Here is a 19,929-nt window from a genome sequence, read left to right as displayed (position 1 = left end):
AACTAATTCTCATATCATTTGAAAGCAAAGTAGGCTCAAATGAGCCTTCAACCAGCCTTGAGCCTTCGGCCAGCCTTGAGCTTTGAGCCTTGAGCCTTCGGCCAGCCTTGAGCCTTGAGCCTTGAACCTTCGGCCAGCCTTGATGGTGCCCCATCACCGCACCTTCCAACCAAACATCCCTCAGAGCCCTGCAAGAACCTTATCTTTTATAGAGGATGAGAGATGTTGACTTCAGAAAACTCCAATCCTTTACCTGCCAACATCCCCAAAACCCTTAACCCCGCCAACAACCCCTTAACTCGCCAACAGCCCAAAAATAAAACTATCAACCCCGACAAAACACAGTATTCCAGACCAGAAATCACCTAAGTAATACAGTTGCCACCTCCAATAGTCTGACCTTCTCTTTAAAGTCATTCTATTAAATTGGTTAACTGAGAAAGGAGAATCAGTTAACCCTTAATATAATGACCATTAGAGATGAACATCAGTCTATTAAAGACTGTAACTCGATCACTCCCGGATGCAAGACTTTAGGATGAATTGACCTGAGAGCCCTGCCAACATCCCCTTAACCCGCCAACATCCAAGAACCTTTATCCTTTTCTAAGATGATGAATTCAACACATCGAACTCTTACAGTACCACCTTGACTCAAGATTTTCCTTATACCACCACCGGAAATTAAAATTTTATCTCCAGACTCTGACACCTTCTACCTTCGAGTTTCGACCATCAACCTTCAAGCTTCGACCATCGACCATCAACCTTCAACCTTCGACCATCGACCATCAACCTTCAACCTTCGACCTTCAACCTTCGACCATCAACCTTAAACCATCTGACATTCTAGAGGACCATAATGGAACATCAGACTATTAACCAGTTAATATCTAAAGATTGCTCAAAATGAGTAATGTCTTTTTTGTTGGCGGGTAAAGGATTGGAGTTGTCTGAAGTCAACATCTCTCATCCTCTATAAAAGATAAGGTTCTTGGAGGGCTTTGAGGGATGTTTGGTTGGAAGGTGGGGTGATGGGGCACCATCAAGGTTGGCCGAAGGTTCAAGGCTCAAGGCTCAAGGCTGGCCGAAGGCTCAAGGCTCAAGGCTTAAGGCTGGCTGAAGGCTCAAGGCTGGCTGAAGGCTCATTTGAGCCTGCCTTGTCGGGTGATCGATATTTGTGGATGACCCAAATATCATTTGAAAGCAAAGCATGCTCAAATGAGCCTTTAGCCAGCCTTGAGCCTTCGGCCAGCCTTGAGCCTTGAGCCTTGAGCCTTCGGCCAGCTTTGAGCCTTGAGCCTTGAACCTTCGGCCAGCCTTGATGGTGCCCCATCACCCCACCTTCCAACCAAACATCCCTCAGAGCCCTGCAAGAACCTTATCTTTTATAGAGGATGAGAGATGTTGACTTCAGACAACTCCAATCCTTTACCCGCCAACATCCCTAAACCCCGCCAACATCCCTAAAACCCTTAACCCTGCCAACAACCCCTTAACCCGCCAACAACCCAAAAATAAAACTATCAACCCCGCCAAAACACAGTATTCCAGACCAGAAAATCATCTAAGTATTCCAGACCAGAAATCACCTAAGTAAAATAGTTGCCACCTCCAATAGTCTGACCTTCTCTTTAAAGTCATTCTATTAAATTGGTTAACTGAGAAAGGAGAATTAGTTAACCCTTTATATAATGACCATTAGAGATGAAAATCAGTCTATTAAAGACTGTAACTCGATCACTCCCGGATGAAAGACTTTAGGATGAATTGACCCGAGAGCCCCGCCAACATCCCCTTAACCTGCCAACATCCAAGAACCTTTATCTTTTTCTAAGATGATGAATTCAGCACATCCAAATCTTACAGTACCACCTTGACTCAAATATTTTCCTTATACCACCTTCGGACATTAAAATTTGATCTCCAGACTCTGACACCTTCTACCTTCGACCATCGACCATCAACCTTCAACCTTCGACCATCGACCAAAAAAGACATTACTCATTTTGAGCAATCTTTAGATATTAACTGGTTAATAGTCTGATGTTCCATTATGGTCCTCTGGAATGTCAGATGGTTGAAGGTTGATGGTCGAAGGTTGAAGGTCGAAGGTTGAAGGTTGATGGTCGATGGTCAAAGGTTGAAGGTTGATGGTCGATGGTCGAAGGTTGAAGGTTGATGGTTGATGGTCGAAGGTAGAAGGTGTTAGAGTCTAGAGATCAAATTTTAATGTCCGGAGGTGGTATAAGGAAAATATTTGAGTCAAGGTGGTACTGTAAGAGTTGGATGTGTTGAATTCATCATCTTAGAAAAAGATAAAGGTTCTTGGATGTTGGCAAGTTAAGGGGATGTTGGCGGGGCTCTCGGGTCAATTCATCCTAAAGTCTTGCATCCGGGAGTGATCGAGTTACAGTCTTTAATAGACTGATGTTCATCTCTAATGGTCATTATATTAAGGGTTAACTGATTCTCCTTTCCCAGTTAACCAATTTAATAGAATGACTTTAAAGAGAAGGTCAGACTATTGGAGGTGGCAACTGTATTACTTAGGTGATTTCTGGTCTGGAATACTTAGATGATTTTCTGGTCTGGAATACTGTGTTTTGGCGGGGTTGATAGTTTTATTTTTGGGTTGTTGGCGGGTTAAGGGGTTGTTGGCAGGGTTAAGGGTTTTAGGGATGTTGGCGGGTAAAGGATTGGAGTTGTCTGAAGTCAACATCTCTCATCCTCTATAAAAGATAAGGTTCTTGGAGGGCTCTGAGGGATAATTGGTTGGAAGGTGGGGTGATGGGGCACCATCAAGGCTGGCCGAAGGTTCAAGGCTCAAGGCTCAAGGCTGGAGGTTTTTGGTTAAGTTTCTTTATCATAGTTTGTTTTTTTTATTTTTTTTTTGTGATCATTGTTTATATCAGTCAATTTTTTTTCAGATTTCTTGTACATAAAAGTATTTGTTCATGTTAGGTTATATTTTTTTGCATTATGATAATAGTTAATTATATTTTTTTTATTGTTGGAGAAATTATTGGTTGAAGTTTTTATTGATTAGAGTTTTTATAATGATAGTTTCTTAAATTATATTTTTTATTAGTTAAATAGAATTTTAGTTTATTATAGTTTTCATCTCTCATAGTTCATTTTTATGAGAGTTTTCTCATTAAAGTTTTTTTAAGCCATAATTTCTCAGGGATAATTTCTTTGCCATAGTTTATGTTGAGCATAGCTCCTTTGTCAAAGTTTTTATCCGTCATAGTTCTTGACAAAATTCTCGTCAATAATTAAAGTTCTCTTATTAAAGTTATTTTCAATCATAGTTCATGTTGGTCATATTTCTTGATAGTCATAGTTTTGGTTAATCATTGTTCCTCAATGATAACTTGTTCATCAAAGTTCTTACCTCACATAATTCTTATCAATCATAGATACTCAATTATAGTCCCCTTGTCAAAGCTCTTTTTAGTCAGATTTCCTATTAGTCATAATTCCTTTGTCAAAGTCCTTGTTTCTTGTTCTTTTCATTTTTTGTGGAATCGATAATTGGGGCGGTCTCATACTCGCGTGACACAAGTTTGATTATGTTTGCTACAACCACGACCTCTAGGTGAATCACACTGTAACGTCGACACAGGTTCATCGGGAGGATCAAACCGAGGACCTCATAATATTTTACATAACACATTACTTGCTTTGATCAGTGAGCTACTCCCTAGGCACTTCGACAAAGTCCTTGTTGATCAAAGTTCTTGCATCATATTTTTTTTTCTTTTTCTTTTTCTTTTGAGCTCTGATCTACTTAAAAGCTTTGACCAAGGAACCCCATTTTGTATTTTAAAAGCCTTGTAATGATTTCTTTTTTCATCTCCCTTTGAAAATTATTCCTTCTTTGCTATTCTTCTTATTATCACTTCCCTTCACCTTTGAGATACTTACAACTCAATGTTAGTTCTTATTCTGTCAACATCTAGTATCTAAAACCTGCATGGACTTAGAAAATTGAGTAAGAATATAACTTACCACCTAGAGTGGCTTTGTTTTCATTAAGGGACTCTACTCTTAATAATGCATCCACATCATCATTTTTTCTTTATCCTACTAGTAATATTGAATGAATGATAAGAAAAGCTAACAATTGGGATGGAGTGGCATCTCTCCTATGTGTAATTGTAGCAGCTAGGGTTTATTTATAGCTGCTTGTGGAGGTGGATTTGTTCTTTAACAAGGTTTTTTTTGTTTTTGTTTTTGTTTTTTTTTTTTAAATTCAATATTGTGATTCCCTCATTGACCATGGTGAGGTCTACTTCTAGTTCTCTTGGTGTTTAGATCCACATGACAACCCAAATTGAGCCTTCTAAAAGGTTTTTAGTTGGAAATTAATGTAGTTTTTCTTTTAGAGATATAATCAAGAGAGATGCCCTCTCTTGTTCTTATTTGGTGCAACAAACCTCAACTTTATCTATTCATATGGAGAAGGATGTTATAGTTCAAGTAACATTTTTCAATATTAATGCTTTAGTTTTCCAATTTAATGGTTTATAGCCTCATGTGGTTTATCTACATTATTGGATTTCAAAATTTTGTAAGCCATAATTGTGGAAAATATGTCTTCATTGGTGATTTTGATCCCCTAAAAGAAAACGACTGGATCTTTGATTTAGGACCTAGGTTTTTGGGAAATTATGGTTTATGCATGGAGCCATGGACTCTCTTGTTTGATCCTTTGACTGATATTTTAATCTTGGATCCCATTTGGGTTAGACTCCCAAATTCACCTTTACATTTATGGGGTCTACCCTCTCTTCAAGGCATTGGTAAATATCTATGAAGGTTCTATTTTAGAAGTCACGAATCAACGAATTCTAGCATATGTACACATGTGAAAATATGTGTGGAAATGGATTTTACCAAATCATTTTCAAAATAAATAAGTTTAGTAAGGGAAAACTACTCGAGACTCAAAAGTTGAATTATGAAAAAAGTTATTTGCATTATAAATTCTATTTTGGAACAAGGCATCTTGTAGCACAATTCCATAAAAGTTTAAGGAATGCTAGAAATATCTAGCATAAATCACTGATAGAGTGGTTCTAATGAAGATCAACATCTTATTGACAAGAAAGTTTCACTTGTTTTAGATCCTCCTAAAGATGGGTCCAAAGAGGTTTCCTTGAAAATAACAGAACATTACCACACAAATATTCTCCAACACATCATTTGATAACCAAGGAAGGTTCATCTATTTTGGATCCTCCCTATGATGAGCCAAAAGTGAAAATGAAGGATGATAGAACAATGGATCTTGATAAAATTAGAGATAATCCTTGCAAAGAAGACCCTCCATTTTAGCAAGGCTTAGAACAACAAAAATTGATAGAAGAGTTTGTTTCTATTTTAAAATTGGAAAAATATTTTCTTAAAACATGTTGGGTGGATCATGTTGGACAAGACAAGATACAAGAACAATTAGATCCTCCAATTCAAGACCAATTGGGAATGGAAGGAATTGCAAGGAAATCACAAAAATTAAAGGAAGGATGGACAATAATAGTAAAAAAGAAAAAATTCCTCAAGTAGCACAACCAATTGTGATAAGAAGTTAGGCCCATAATATAGTTTAACCATGCAATATTATTTTTGTTTTATTATGTCAAAAATTTATCAAACTTTACTTATGTAAGAAATATAGGGATGAAGTATTTGTGGATCTAAGTATTTAAAGCATTTTATGTACTTGGCAAATGAGGAACTAACAATTTTGTTTGAAAACCAAACACAATAATTTTGCAACCTTGTTGTGAGCCTTGGCTACATATTTTATTATCCCAATTATGGTGAATAGAAAAAAAACACATCCCCATGATTTCTATCTCACCCCGTACCTTCCTTTCATTGGTCGCCTCTCTAAGAACTTCCACATCTCAAATTCATTTTTTTTTTCTTTTTTAGAGATTCTTTGGCATACTAGCATTATTTGAATGAGGGTTGGGACAATATAGGTCCCATTATCTCTTACATCTTCCCATGGATATAAGTGTATACTAATAATAATTATATCATTCAAGGGCCTCTTATATTATTACATTCATGCACATACCATGATTTCCATGTGTTCACTCTGGGAAAACCTCAAGGGTGTGCATTTTTGTGGGGGGGGGGGGGACATTGATTTATAGAATCTCTATGATTAGAGATCCCAACATGATCAAAGTGGTCTCCACCAAAGGTTGGACATGTGACCATACCACTTCAGATTAAAAATTTTGGACAATATTGGACTTCCTATATAAATCACAATCACCAAGATAGGAATACTTGCATATCTCATGTAGAAAACTTTCCTCCCAAAATATTTTGCAACCTTTTTCTTATTTTGCTATCCATCTATTCAACATGTATTTGTGGATATGTAAGATTTATTTCTAGCATAAAACTTCAAGTAAATCAATCAAGAAGTTGACTAACTCCTCTTCATCCATTCTCTCCTCTCATCATGATTATTTTGTCAACTATCTGTAGAAGTTAATGTGTAGATTCGAAGCTACTCATGAAATTTATTAAATCACAAGACCCAAAGATACTATACTAATATGTGAAAGTTAATTCACCATATAGAATACAAATCATGGACATGAAAAAGGAAACATCACACATGCACATATATTTATCTAGGGGAAAGAAACTACTCAAAACTACTTACTATATATATTGCATTAATCAGAGAATAAGGAAGAAATACAATGCGTGCTCAAGCCTGAGCACACCCTACAAGTGTATAGTCTATCCCTATGCTTGACTGACTGAAATTGGCCAACACTTAGCCAATTTTGAAGCCCTACAAGCTCCTAATTCCTTGTGTTTTTCCTTGAGGAATTAGACCCATATTAATTAGGAAATTCCCTCATCTAGATTGTGCAATTCCTTTAGGTCCTTCCTCTAACTGCATGCACCACATGTACACATTGGAATATGATACAACTAATAGTACATTGCCTTGGAATCTCCATCTCAAATTTTATGCTCTTGACTTGCGAGAAATCCATAATACCATAAATACGAAGAAATATAGCCCAAAGCGCAAAATTATCACATGAAATGAGAAAATCCTACAAGGTATTTTATTATTCAAAAGCAGACTCAATGTTCACTTGCCTCTTCGAGGGGGAAACCTCCAACAGAGCAGAGCTAAATTACAATAAGACTTAATGACCTTTTCCTTACTAACTAAGACTATTTATAGCTAAATGACATCCAAAACCCTAACTACTAGTGGTCCCTTGCATAACATGGGTTAACCACTTTATTTATTAACTATGACTCATTTACAGCTTACTGTGGTCCCTTTTCTCTAATGTGGGTCAACCACTTACAATTATTAATGTGGGATTTATTAACTCTCTAACTAATTATGACTCTGACTCGACCCATTGGGCTTACTACACAAATAAAGGGGTTAGAGTTGGATCCTAAAATTCCCTCCCCCATAAAAAGAAGCCTTGTTCTCAAGGATGAAGCTGCGGAAACTGTTGAAGACTAGTGGCTGGTTCCCTGGTCGTATCTTCTGGAGAGGTGTCTTTCCACTTGATGATGACTTCCTTGATCTTGCGACTGCAAATATATCTTTCACGAGTATCAAGGGCGTGTTCTGGTCGGTGCCAAAGTGAGCCTTCCTCATCCAATTTGGATAGAATTTTTTGAACTCTCCAACTATTCCCCACCACTTTCTTTAGGCTTGATACATGGAAGACCAGATGGATTTTTGAAGTAGGTGGCAAGGCCATTTTGTAGGCGATTGATCCTATGCACTGAAGTATCTGATAAGGCCCATATAATTTTGGTGTTAATTTTTGGCAACCCTTTTCTTTGAGAGATGTTTTCTTATATGGTTGGAGTCAGAGGAATACCTGAACCCCTTCTTGAAATGAGTGTTCAGAATGATGTTGGTTAGCCTGTTGCTTCATTTGGTTCCAAGCTTGATGTAGATTATCTTTGAGATGAGCGATCATGGCGGAATGGTTCTATAGGAGTTGATCAACTGGCTGTACTTTAGAACATCCAGAGATATAAGAAACAAGTGAAGGTGGGAGTTGGCCATACACTACCCCATATGGAGTCATCTTGGTAGCTTCATTATAGTTAGTATTATACCACCATTTAGCTAAAGGTATCCACTATACCCATTGATGTTGCTTGTCTGAAGTGAAGCACCTCAGATAGGTCTCCAAACATTTGTTGATTGCTTCTGTTTGACCATCGGTTTGGGGATGATAGGAAGTACTTATTTGGATCTGTGCGCCTTGTAGATTGAAAATTTCCTGTCAAAATTTGTTGGTGAAAGTGGGTTTGTGATCAGGCATAATGGAAGTCGGTATGTCATGCAGTTTGAAGATTTTGTCCAAGAAAACTTGAACCACCAAAGTGGGGGTAAATGGGTGTGGTAGAGCAAAAAAATGACCATATTTATAAAGTTTGTCAACAACCACCATGATGACTAATTTGTTGCCTAAATTTGGGAGACCAGTGATGAAATCCATGGAAACATCCATCTAGACAGAAGCAGGTAGTTGAAATGGTTGTAAGGTCCTTGGTAACTTGACTGTTTCCCCTTTGTTGCATTGGCGCACATCACATTCAACTACAAAAGTAAGAATGTCATTTTTCATGCCAGTCCAAAAGAAAGAATGATTTCTTCTGCAATCCTGAATGTCCCGTAATTGGAGATAAGTGCAACTCATCTAAGATGCAGGTTTTGAGGGTGGAGGTCGAGGATATATCTACTCAATCCTTGTAGCGAAAAATCTCATCCTTCCAAGAGTATTCCGTTGAGGAATTAGGATCTTCTCTTAAGTTATTAATGAGTTGGGAAAGAGAGGGGTGGGAGAACCATTCCTTCTGAGCCTCTTCAATCCAATCTGGTACGGGTAGAGAGATTCATAGAAGGGTGCTCTCATCCTCAAATTGGTGCGATAAAGCATCAACCACTACATTGTCACACCCTTTCTTGTAAATTATCTCATAATCATATCCCAACATTTTGGCAAGCCATTTATTTTGTTGCGGTGATGATAGACGTTGCTCTAGAAAATATTTTAGGTTGTGATGTTCCGTTGTTAGGTCCATATAATACTAGTGATTTTCCCATTACTATTGTCATTGTATCCCTTATTGTTATTTCTATACTCCTATTGTCCCCATATTGTTATTATTGTGCCCCATAAAAGCCACTATTGTTATTTTTGTGCCGTTATATTATTATTGTTAGGTCGTTGGTTATATTATGACCCCTTAGACTCCTATATATAGGAAGGAGGTTTTGTCATTTGTATCATCCAAGAATTGTTCATTTGTGCAATGTAAAGGAGGTTTCCACCTCGAAGAGGCTGATTTCTAAGTCGTTGATCTATCTTTTCTCTATTTTTGTGATCTGGTTTCATAACATTTGGTATCAGAGGTTGGATTATAGGGTTTCGTTGCTCCAAACTTGTCATCGTAGAATTTTCGATATAACTTTTTTTCTGCAACGTTATAAAAGCTAAAAAAACCATTTGAGCCGAAATCTCTTTGAACCTCGAGTCCAAATTTTAGATATTTTCTTGCTATATTTTCGGAGATATGATCCAACGAAGTTAGGGTTTTGTAGGATCCCAAAGTATATCTCAAACAAGTGACCTGGGAAAATCTTTATAACGTTTGTTCTGAGCATTAGATTGAAATTTCGTAAGAAGTTACAGAAAGAGGACGACTTGTGGTTTTCTGTGTATCGGATTCAGATCCTAAGGTCAAAACAGTGACATGTGGCACTTCGTACAAGCTCGCTCTACTGAACCAGTCTATAATCAGGTCATCATGGGAGATTTGGCATAAATCTTCATTGGAGAATCCAATCTTGATTAGACTTGTAGGGTTAGAAAGAGGACTCTGAAGGTTACGGTAGGAATAAATTTCAGACCTTAGAGATCTGAAATTACAGAGATACAATATATCCAATCTAGATCTCCTACAAAGTGAAAAAAGGTGTGTAGTTTTTTTAAATTTTTGCATAAGTTTGGTTTGAAAAATTAGTTTGAAGGAATTCAAAGGGAATAGTGAAGCATTATTATCATTAATTGATGCCCTGAATAAAGAAAACAGAAACATCTAGTAAGCAACTTGAAATCTCTAACATGACTCATGAAGAAGAGGAAGAAATTCAACATGATATACCAAAATTACGAGACCAAGTGAAGCAAAATTAACTCTCACAAAAAGTAACAGAAGCTAAGATGGATGGTTTAAAGAAAGACGTAGAAGCTAAGATGTATTACATGGAAGCTAAGGTGGATGGTTTAAAGAAATGCATAGAAGCTAAGATGAATGACATGGAAGCTAAGATGGATGGCGTGGAAGCTAAGATGGATGATTTAGAGAAAGGCATGGAAGCTGATATGGAAGATTTGAAGACAAATTTGACAAAGTTTCTACAAGAAATGGTTACTAATGGAGAAAGGGTAATAAAGGAAACTCATGATGAGAAAAAAATAAATATTAATCATGATTTCATAGACTCTAACGTTGGATCGAAGACCCACCATGTTCCAAAGATCGATATGAGGATGTTTGATGGCAAGGATCCTGTAACATGGATACCACAGATAGAGTAATTTTTTGATCTCCATAATGTGCAAAACACAAAAAAAGTACGCATTGCAACTTTATATTTGGAACCAAATTAATTTGTATGGTATCAATGGCTTTGCTCTCGTAAACAAATTGTCACATGGGATATTTTTATGGATGAAATGATAGCACATTATGAGGATACAAAAATGTTGGGCAACGGATTCCCCCATAGCGGGTTTTTGGGGCTTGTAGCTCAAACTTTGGTTAAAAGTAATGTAAGACCCCACAAAATGTAGGCGCAGAGCGTGAGAGTCTAGGGTTGTCGGCCCTAAAATATTGTAATTTAATATAGAATAGAGCAAGGCTCTAAGTGTAGAAGGAAAGTCAGTTTTTGAGTTTTTTCTGGATTATTATGGGTTTTTGAATGCGATATTCGCTCTAAGTCTGTAAGTCCGAGTCTGGGGTTGTAGGAGTAGGAAGAGACTCTGTAGCTCTATGCGCAGAGGCTTGGTAGAGTCCGCAATTGTGTGTGCGGACCCCTGTAGCTGAGTGCACAGGGTGGAATTGGATTGTATTGGAACAGAAGGTTAATAAAAGATAAGTTGATTTTGGAATATTGTGCATCTGATCTATGTGTTTATGTTTTGGTTATATCCTTGCATCTCTTTATAGTTTATGATTGCGCGCACTAGTTATAAATGTTAAATGAGTAAATAAGAATACTAGGCCCACAAAATTAAGTCAGATATATAATAATAACACCGTAAGGTTAAAGGATCTAGGCAGTGCCTCTTCGCACTCTGTATAGAGCTACGCGGAGTAGCGTAAGCGCGCAGGATTGGTTCACGACCATTCCAGACCTCATCAAGACATCCCTAGGGTGTGGAAACTTGGTTCCAGCACCCTCCCATACTACCTCGAATGAGACCTCAATCCGTGTTCCACGGACTGTTGCTGAAAGGGCCGGTAGTTTCAGGATTTGTTTGGCTAAAACACTTCTGAACCTGGGTCAGGTCCCAACAAGCCAACAAATGGTTCCATTGCTGAGACCGGGATTTGCCTAAGAGATTTCTGATGTCGGAACACTGGAACCCTACGAAGAAGGAAATTGAAGATTGGTTAAATCAGAAGCTTCACGAGTCTGTGACACAGGAAAATAAAACTCCGTGCAAGATATCCGAGAAGAGGTGGCTAGATCGCTACGTATATACAGAAATCGACAAGATCTTCTTTGCGTCCTTCTCTTTAGATCTGTATGATTGGATCTCGAGGTTAGCTAACAGCCAGGGAAGGTATAAGCTCGATCAACCGATAGTGTGGATTCCAGAGTTATTGCGCAAGCTAGAGGCATCAGAAGATAAGATCGCGCGGGTCGTAGACCATTGGCTCGACCGGATAATAGGAGGGTTTATCACTGAATTTGTGATAGACACGACTGTAAGCTACAACGAAGCAGAAAGACGTTTTCTCAAGGGACCACGAGGTAAGTACATCAAATATTTGAATACTTGGATTAAGATGATGTTATGTGAAAAATGGGTGATGCGAATACATTAATGATTGGAACGACGCAAAGTGGAAAGGTCTACAAAGGTATTGAAGGGTTAGGGAACAATCCCTTAATTTCACCTCTGCTAGCGAGTAAGGAAGAGCATGCTCGGGTTTCTCCAAGGAGTGCGGTCAATTTGATAAGACAATGCATTTCGCAATTACCATCTCCACTTATGCCACCACTCGCTTCACCTCCTTCACCTCCATCGTTGTCCACAACACCTCCACAAAACTAGTATTTTAGTATGGCGAGTGCAATTAAGCTACCCGTATTCAGAGGAGTAGGAGATGAGGACTCGAATCTGTTTTGGTTCGTGGTAAGAGTAGTGTGGGAAGCACAAGGGGTTATAGACGATAAAATTAAGAAGGCTACATTGGTAAGCGCGCTTCAGGATCACACGTAGACGTGGTATATCAAGCACTCAAATGATCACCCGAATGCAGGAATAGCGGAGATCCAGAATGCGCAGAACAAAGAATTTAGTCGACCGAAATTAGAAACGCAGTCAATCATTGGATCTAAGGAGATCGTGATGCTTCTAGGCAAGACAACCTAGGATCTGGATCAGAGGCTGAAGAGTATGATCCGCGAGGCTAATATGACGTTGACGGATGCGCAACACCGTGTGTGGTTCATGGTGTCTTTAACACCTCACTTGAGGATGGCACTATCGCAACAAAAGCTTTCAACCTAGGCCGAAGTGCTGGAAATGGTGATGAGGTTGCATGAAACACCGATACAGGATCCGGGATTGGGAGTCTAACTTCACGTGCAACTACAAAATCTCTTCCTGGAAGTGCAGAGCTTGAAGTAGGATAGGGCACCGTGGTTGGAGGCGCGCGAGGAAGCGTAGTGTATAAAATGCAAAGGCCAGGGTCACGATAAGGATCACTTCCCGATATTCACGAACTACTTGGCAGGAGGGGGGCCAATGCCATTGAGACCAGAGGCACAAGAAGGGCCAAGTGTGACACCACCGCTATCGTGCGCGATCTGTCAGATAGGAGGAAAGCACATGACAGACAAATGTCATCTGTTGTAGAAGTGTACCCAGACTCCGTAGCAGCTGTTTTGTAATTTCTGTAGATTAGTGGGCCACAAAAATCATACTTGTCGCAGCTACGAGTTGATGATGGAGCGGACCCCCGCCTATAGAATGAAGACAAAAACGCGAGGCCTTGACCCAGCCACAGGGATGGTGCGTGCTAGATTTCAAGGGTGAGGTCGAGAACGAGGAGGAATGGGGCCAAGAAGGGGCCGAGGACAATTAATCTATTACAATTGTGAAGTACCGGGGCACTACGCTCGTGATTGTACCAACCCAATGAGACTATCGTGTTCGTACTGTTCTCAATTTGACCATGAAATGGTAGATTGTCTTACGTTGATAGCGCAGATGCGCGAGAAAGGGGTACTTCAGCCTACTCCAAAGCAGAATATTCAAATGATGAGGTCTAAACCACATGAAGAAGACCCCAACGTAAACACGATGCTCAGAAGCAGCGCAACCACAGGGGAAGATAAGGGGAAGCAGCCCGAGGAAGATACATGGGTTTGCAAGGTTCCTACAAAGGAACCTAAGTTTGACTTGGAATGCGCAAAGGAAACGTTTATGGAAGCTAGCAAGAGCTTCGCAGAGGCCTCTGCTTCAGGTAGTAAGGATCAACCAGAGACAGGGATGGATCCTTCTATGCTAACTACCTTTTTAGAGACACGCATGAAATTGCTACGCGATAATAAGGTGGTTAAAGGACTACAGGAGTTGATAAATAGGTGCATAGGGTCAGAGATGAGATTAACGATGCATATCGACGAATATGAAATGGATCAGGTAATTCTGGACCTAGGTTCAGACGTGAATGTGTTACCAAAGTAGACATGGGAATGCATTGGCAGGACCGCATTGCAGTGGTCCCCTATTTAATTACGGATCGCAAACCAACAAAAGATATTGCCCATGGGGTGGTTGCAAGGGGTAACAGTTGATATTGAAGGCGCGAGCACACAGACAGAATTTGAGGTGATAGAGATTGTTGATGACAAAAACCCTTATCCCAGGTTGCTAGGAATAGACTGGGCCATTGATATGAATGGAGTTATCAACCTGAAGAAGCGGAAGATGGTTTTCGAGAAAAAGTCCCTTCGCATAGTAGTTCTGCTAGATCCGACTGAAGGTGCGCGCTACACCTAACTTGTGTGCGACGATGAGATGGATTGCATTTACCAGATAATGATGCAAGACCAGGATTGGGTGAACCCAACGGCAGATGGGAGAATCTCATGGCAATGTGACAGTTCTTGTACTTTGGATTTAGATGAAGAGATAGAACGCTGGCAGAATCGGTTACATGAATTGACAACGCTGAATTGTAACATGATGATTCGATCACTGTTGTGCGTAATGACTGAAGCAAGAGAACTTCCAACCTATGATGGGGTAACAGGGGTGGATGAGTTCTTGGACAAATTTGAAAGTGCAGTACAGGAACAACAAGGGTACGGTGTGATGGAATGGGCATTGCGCGTGACACCCGCATGATGGTGGAAGACACACCAAAAGAATATTGGCAACTGGCATGAATGTAGAAAACGGATGCACTTACGATTTGGAAGTCCCCAACAATGAACGTGAGCTGGGCAGCTAGGACGAAGCAGTCTGCATGCCCACTTGTGTCAATGGGTGCAGTCGTGTGTTGTGCAAGCACATCTTAGACCGAGGATCGAAAATCAGAACCTGACGTGGCAGCAGGAAAAGCGACAAACATTCCACGTTAGAGCCTTCACAAATCTATGCAGAATCATGAACGAAGTCTACTAGACAGGACGAGATGATAGGGATCTGCGTGTACTAGTGGTCTGATGGGCTTATAAGGTCATGTGTAAGAACCTGAGTGTGGAAATGGTTCCACAGACGACGAGCAGAGTCAAGGCCATAGCTTTGGGAAAGAATCCTCATGCAATCACTCCCATAATTGCGACAGCGCGTGAGGACCAGAGCGAAGAGTGTATGCAGCTGCTTGAGGATGAACATATGTAGATTCAAGAAGCCATTCAGTGAGGGAACATTGAGCTTCACAAACTCAAGGAGGATCGGTTATGACTAAAGCAGGAAAGCCTATTAATGGCGAGGATATCAGAAAGCTGGAAACCAAAATATATTATAGATGAGGAATGACCCGTTATAGAGTTTTGTGAACCCAACGTTTCAGACTACCAAGTGAGTCCATCATCAGGGGATGCATCAATAGATATTCACCAGATTTTAATGCGTTGACAGAAGGACGGGGCCACGCATGGGCAACCCTACTACCGCACTAGAATATTGTCACGGAGATTTTTTGGCTATACTACCATGGCTGCGACCGCACCTTATCAGACAAAGTCATCAAGGAAGCACACCGCATAAGGAAGAACATGAGGCATTGACAGTAGCGAGGGTAGCTAAGGGAGGGGTTCGCAGACCAGGTTGAAAAGTGACTTGAAGCCTCGCACCAGTCGTGTGACCACTTGACTATTCGTAGGAAGCACAGTCTCACTGCTCCAAATAGTTGAAAGAGAGTGCACGACTATAAAACAGTCTGTTAGGGAGCTGCGTGACAACAGGGGTGCACATAGGGTCGATATGTCACAAGGGTTGCGGTCGTGCAAAAGGGGCTACACTATTGCATGGACATGCTGGAAAGTGACCATCAGTGTCACTGTTCATGATAAGATGGCCAATTTAAGACAACAAGGAGCGGACAACGGGAAATTAAGACATAAAGTCAGAACTAGAATTGGGACTATCTGTCGCTAGTCTCGCATTAATGAGCCAAATCCGGGGGGAACGGTCGAATTTGAATTCAAAAGGGCCTATAAATCACAGGTGGCCCTCCACTGAACAACCCTTGGCATTTTGCGAATTAAGTTGTTGCATTATTAATCAAGCATGAACCTAATGAATTTGGGGTTGTAAGAGCAAGTCCGTGGTTTGAAGCATTGCAAAAGGATACACATGAGTCCCTGATCAGAATGATGTCAACAACCAAGGGAGCCACGCAGAGTTCTACGCCATCAGTAGGGGATGCACCAGAAATCCCTAAATCACCTCGGACGCTGAGGCCCAAGAAGGACCCACAGGCAGTAGGACTGGTCCATACGTCTCCGCGAAATCCACGGTTTGGAAAACTGTCGATGGAAGAAAAGGTCAAAACGGTTAATATTGAGAGCGATGATGAGGAGGAGGATCCTCAGACCTTTGTGGAAGAGATGGAACCAGAGGAAGAGATGGAATAAGACAGCTAGCCAGTACACGCCATAGCAAAGTTGCCCAAGTATGTCCCTCCGCGGAAAGGGAGGGTAAAGGTACCTAAAGATTTGGATGCCATTAAAAACACACTCAACACTCTGTTCCTCCCCGAGGGAGTTCTGTTTGAAGGGTCAGCTGTGGGCCGTGTACCCACTATGAAGTTTGAAGACTAGGACCTCGTGGATAGCGAGAAGTTCCCTCATTTGGAAACTAGCTAGCTGATAAAATAGAGCATGGAGGGGGCAGTTACAACACTGCAGCCACGGACATGGCTGCACGGGGTGGAGGAGGCTAGGCTACTCCACCTCCTATCAATTCCACACTTCCATCGGGCCCCAGTCACGATATTTTTCATTAGGCAACTGCTTTGCCTAGTGCACGATGGGTACTTGTGGCTGGAGGAGCCCATTCCCATCACGGCGGAGCTCATTCATAGGATTTCTCGGCTTCCCTGTACAGGAAGGGACCCCATGGAAATAGCTGGCATAAGTGGAGACTTGGCGATTGCGGAGGCCATGAAAAAGAAATATAAGTTGGAGAAAAAGTAGAAGGGTTACGTTATTACTAGTATTTAGAACAAAGGGGTCCATGTCGCTACCTAGTTGTTGGCAGGAAAGGTGATGAGAAAATTTTGGGGCAATGAGGTACCAGCAACGGTCATCGTGCTAGCAGAGCAATGCACAAAAGGAGTACGGTTCAACTGGGCACAATTCCTCTGCGACGAGTTCCTTACAAACTGCAGGGAGGCCCAAGAGTAGGGTAAGACCTTCCACTACGCGTGGTTGCTCTTATCCATCCTGTTGGTTGCAAGTGCATTGCCTGAGGGTATTCAGTTTCCTCCCCTAGACCAGGAATGGCCAGAGGCAGCAAAATACGTGTCACTATGGGCGATGAAGGATGCCACGCGAATCTGAGAAACCAAGATCTTCTGGGTACTGATGGAGGCAAGCATACAACTGTGGATCAACAAACGGCCGCGCCTATCCACCTCGGTGTACGACAACCCAAAGAGCTTTGCAAACTTTAAAGCATATATGCACAATGTGTATATCAGGGCGCGGAAGGATCCAGAACAGAGGTGGACCATACTTCCATTCATCGCAATATATGACGTTGTGTTCGCGGTGCTAGACACATGGCCACCGGAGTGCACACCAGATTTGGTGGTGTGCGATGAGACGGAGATTCAAAGATAGAAGGTTTTTGCCAAGTTTCTAGCACAACAGAAGTAGAACGAATAGCTAGCTGAAGAAGTACGGGCATCTCGGGAGGCAGCGAAGGCCACTGCGGAAAAGATAGCAGCAGTAGGGACCGCTACGACATAGGAAGAAAGAAGCCCGAACCTGACCATAGGGCATGGGGCAGATGATATGACAGAAGGCGTGGACCCAAGCACCACCTTTACACAATTGAAATGGCCGTGCACGACAGAATTAACTGGGCCATGGAAGAAGGCCAAGGCTTCCAAGTTGGATGGGGGGCCTATTACACTGACCGAGGGTGACCTATGTGACATTGGCGATACAGTTCGTGAAGTCACTAGGGAGGCGCTCCAGGAGGTAATGACGGAGCAGCAGAATGTGTTGGGGACACTTAGGATGCAACTCCAAGAACTTCAGGTGCGGCTCTCACAGCAGGGAATGGTAACCACCTACGAGGCTACGGGTACATGAGCAACCGAGCAGTTGCTAAAGGCCAAAATGGCTAATACCGTCACGCTATCGGAAGGATCACTGATAGCAGACAACGCGGAGGACAGAGCTGCAGTAGGCCGGCTCAAGGGATTTGGATTAAAATTGGCTACCCTTCCACGAGAAATATTATACTAGCTACAGGATGGAGCAACAATAGTGCTCTGGGCTAGGGAAGGACGAGCAGTACAGATACTCAGTGAATAGCGAATCAACATCGAGCAGCTGAGCCTCCAACGCGATGAAGCAGTAGCACAGACTCAACAATTGGAGCAAATCGTCGAGGAAGCATGTCGCCGCGTCCCCGAGCTCGAGATTGCAGTAGACTTACTAGTAGGCATACAAATCCACAAATTGGCCAGTGGATTCTGCGAGGCGAAGGAGGAAGCAACGAGGATCCAGTTGGACCTCAACTTGTAGATCACAGAGCTGAGGCTGAAGGCACAACCCTCTACACCGCCGGAGGTCAGAGAGCAGTGACACCACGCCATTCAAGTAGGGTTGGAAGCAATAGAGCGCGCCATACAAGATTTCACTAGCTTGCTAGATTAGTCCCTCTTCACCTTCACTTCATTGCAGGAAGACCCAATGCTACAAAGGTTAGAGGCAAAAGCGTGGGAGTTGCAATAGGCTTACGACAATGTTCAAGGGACCATGCAGACAGTCACCCTTACTCAGTGGCTGGCCAAGATGAGGGAGGCCCAGGCTCTAAAGGCACAGGTGGACGCTGCACGTCAGAAAGAAGCAATGCTTAAAGAATGCATCCAACCTTGGCTTGAGGAAGCATTCATGGTCACCGCCAAGATCGAGGGAAAGCTGGCATAGATGTAGGGCGTATATGCACTCAGGCAAGGAATTGCACTTGACAACGAAGCATCGAAGATACGCGCACAACGAGTACAACAGACAGTGGAAGAATGTGCTACAGATGTAAGTGAAGTGCAGAGATTGCTGGATGAACTTCGCGTGAAGATCGCTGCACCAGCCGAGTGACTCGGGGCGAGTCACGATGATTGTGTTGGGGGTTGTTGGGCAGCAGATCCCCACATAGCGGGATTTTGGGGCTTGTAGCCCAAATTTTGGTCAAAAGTAATGTAAGACCACGAAAAATCTGGGCGCGGAGCATGAGAGTCTAAGGTTGTCTGCCCTAAAATATTGTAATTTAATATAGAATGTGTCGGCCTACCCATGGTCCACGGACCATGGGAATGTATAAATAGAGCGAGGCTCTGAGTGTAGAAGGAAAGTCAATTTTTATTTTGTTCTGGATTATTATGGGTTTTTGAATGCGATATTCGCTTTGAGTCTATAAGTCCGAGTCTTGGGTTGTAGGAGTAGGAAGAGGCTCTGTAGTTGTGTGCGCAAAGGCCTGGTAGAGTCCGCAACTGTGTGCGCGGACCCCTGCAGCTGAGTGTGCAGGGTGGAATTGGATTGTACTGGAACAGAAGGTTAATAAAAGATAAGTTGATTTTGGAATATTGTGCATTTGATCTGTGTGTTTATGTTTCGGTTATATCCTTGCATCTCTTTATAGTTTATGATTGCGTGCACTGGTTATAAATGTTAAATGAGTAAATAAGAATACTGGGCCCACAAAATTAAGTCAGATCTATAATAATAACACTGTAAGGGTAAAGGATCTAGGCAACGCCTCTTTGCGCTCTGTACAGAGCTACGCGAAGGTTAGACAGCTGCGCGGAGCAGTGCAAGTGTGTAGCATTAGTTCATGACTGTTCGAGACCTCATCAAGACATCCCTAGGGTGTGGAAACCTGGTTCCAGCACCCTCCCATACTACCTCGGGTG

Source organism: Pinus tabuliformis, chromosome Q, assembly GCF_031772625.1.
Source record: "Pinus tabuliformis cultivar Carrire ecotype Pingquan chromosome Q, CPIR1, whole genome shotgun sequence".
In the NCBI taxonomy this organism is placed as follows: domain Eukaryota; kingdom Viridiplantae; phylum Streptophyta; class Pinopsida; order Pinales; family Pinaceae; genus Pinus; species Pinus tabuliformis.
This window is presented reverse-complemented; position numbering follows the sequence as displayed.